At 32.1% G+C, this 2,677-nt stretch overlaps 1 long non-coding RNA gene across 1 annotated transcript; it reads left to right on the top strand.

Annotated features, from left to right (window-relative positions):
* Positions 1–384: 384 nt before the first annotated feature.
* Positions 385–1,168, top strand: LOC118562458. The gene is made up of 3 exons (XR_004930628.1): positions 385–805; positions 887–965; positions 1,125–1,168. It is a non-coding gene; the product is annotated as an uncharacterized LOC118562458 (long non-coding RNA).
* The last annotated feature ends 1,509 nt before the right edge of the window (positions 1,169–2,677 follow it).

Below are 2,677 nucleotides of genomic sequence, written 5' to 3'. Positions count from 1 at the left end.
ATTTCTTCTGGGAGGGATAAAGACACATTTTTACAAAAGATATATCAACAAGGAGAAAGGTATGTTTGTTAAATTAGTATATCAGACTCTCTGGAATTTTCTGTGTATACAGGTATAACATTTCCATTCAACCCTAGGACACCAACTTAGTATTACAGTATGTGATATATTGCCATGTAAGGTTTTGCCCAAAATGTTTTAAAGACATAGTTTGTCATGGTAGTGAATATTTATTTGCTTTCTTGTCTGTTTAGGTCAGGAGACTAATGCCAATGAAACAAGCTAATAGGGTGATAAAGCAATGCATTCTCTTATGGCCTAGGTGTTAAATAACCACAGTAAGAGCCACATCAGAGCCACACTGGCTGCTTTTATTTAATTTAAAATATATTGGAATGCTTCTCAATCAGATGGTAATGTTTTGGAAGTTGCATTTTGATACATAGATATTCACTGACATTTTAAATAACTACAAGTTGATGATTTGCAATTATATAAATATAGCTACACTAATACATCTTAATCCAAAACATAAACTCACAATGCATATCATTACCTTGTTAAAATTGTAAAGAAACTGTGTTATTAATAAGATGTATAAATATACATAACCAAAGCATTCTGTCTCATTCTATTTATCAGGGTATGGAGTTTTTACCAGCAAAAACATTGAGCCAGGAGAATTCTTGCTTGAGTACAGTGGAAAACACATCACTGGCTCAGAAGGAGAGGCTCTGTTCAAGAAGTACTCAGATGCAAATGCAGCATTTTTGTATTTCTACTCCTTTCAGGGAAAGACTTGCTGGTAAGAAATTTGGATTAAATTTGAAATAAAAATAATCCAATGTTTAATATTGCTTACGATAAAAATATGATTTTCATGCAGTGTTGATGGCAGTAAGAATACTCAACTTGGAAGATTCATCAATGATGATCACATCAACCCAAATAGCAAGATTAAAATAGTAAGTATGAAGTCAAGTCCCCCTTTGTTTTATGTACAGTTTTTTAAAAGCATATATATCAATATTTCTGAAAATGATATGATTTCACATTAATCTTGTAGAGCTGACTGTTTAACAGATTAGTGCTGATTTTTGTGTCTGTGCTTATGTCACCAACAGGTAATGGATGAAAAGAAAAGTCCTCATCTGTGTGTGTTTGCAACACTAAAATAAATGCAGGAGAAGAAATTGTGTATGACTATGGAGATCCTAACTGTCCATGGAGACATGTAAATATATTTATATTTCTTCTTTTTTCTTCCTCTCTCAGGGATCAGGTTTGTATTTCTTTGTTTGTTAATGTAAACTTTTTGCATGTGCATTAATCATTTTTCACAAATATTGGAAAATTTTTAGTCACAATGACAAATACATTTAGCATGTTAAGCACAATAGGAATATTAAGGATATTGTTATTATTTTTGTATTGTTGAAATTATATCGTACAGTTGTGATGACTAATCAAACCAGTAACATTAGTGAGGTTTTACACATGCTGTAGGTAGGCCTCAGATACTAATTTCAAAGGCATCTTTATTTTAAAACACTATGAATTGTTTTTTTTTTAAATTCACATGTTTGATTTCATCCATTGTCATGTATTTCAGACTACCAAAGCTCCCTCCTCCAATGTACACATGGAAAAGAAGGTAAAGATATACCAACCACATATTTGTAATACAATCAGAAAACAGATGGGTTTGGCTGTCAGGGTTGCACACTATGCACCAGGTGTCAACTTCAGGTGTAAAATGTGTCAAACAATGGAAGCTTGTATAAAATATTATTACTTATGTAATTGTGTTTTAAATTACAGATCTATTTGTATGTAGAAAGATAGAATTTTCTGACATTTTGGATTACACTGTGGAAAAATTTTAAGTTTAGGCTTTATAGGATTTCCAGGGTGTGTCCTTCATTTGTGAGTAAAATGTAAAAGGAGAAGGTCGTATGGATGGGTATTATTTGTTGAAAACTTGTTAAAATCAAGTATTCCTTTCCTACTGGCCAAAAAAAGTGCTCTAACAATTGTTTTTTAGACAGAAGAAGTATTTTTTTTTTAAAAATGAAACATTTTAGCAACAAAGAACCCATCCAGAGAACCTCATTAGTTTTGACCTGTATTATTGAGCTGTGTCAGGAAACATAATTGTGGGAGTTATTAATTATATACATTAGACTGAAAATTATCTTTTTTCCAATCTGGGGTTTTATCTCTGGTTTTTAAATTAGATTTTAAGAAACTTACATTGGTATTATTACCATTGTGCCAATACTTATTATCTATTTTAAGTTGAAAGCCTGTTGGAATTAGGGCAGGCCTACAGGCCTGTTGTTGTGAGGCAAATGTGATTAATGGCTCTTCTGCTACAAAACTGTGACCTCCCCGATCAACACAAAGCAGTGGTATCAATGTTTTAAGTAAAAACATATGTTAGATTTCGTTCTGAATGACAAACAAAGTTGTCTAAGTTTAAGTCTAAGTCTGCATAACAGCCTGCCTAATATCTTTAAGTACTGACAAGATTTTGAGCCTCTCCTGGTATGGTTTCCCCTGGTCTTTCTTGTTAGTGTGGCTTTTCAATAGCCATAGACTTATATATTGGTAAAAAAAACTCTTTAACATTAATTATACTTGAAAAGTCTTATCTAAAAAGGCAGATGGATGTTTT

This window comes from Fundulus heteroclitus, unplaced genomic scaffold, assembly GCF_011125445.2.
Source record: "Fundulus heteroclitus isolate FHET01 unplaced genomic scaffold, MU-UCD_Fhet_4.1 scaffold_939, whole genome shotgun sequence".
Classification (NCBI taxonomy): domain Eukaryota; kingdom Metazoa; phylum Chordata; class Actinopteri; order Cyprinodontiformes; family Fundulidae; genus Fundulus; species Fundulus heteroclitus.
The sequence above is the reverse complement of the archived record's forward strand: the minus strand, read 5'-3'. Positions and strand labels throughout refer to the sequence as shown.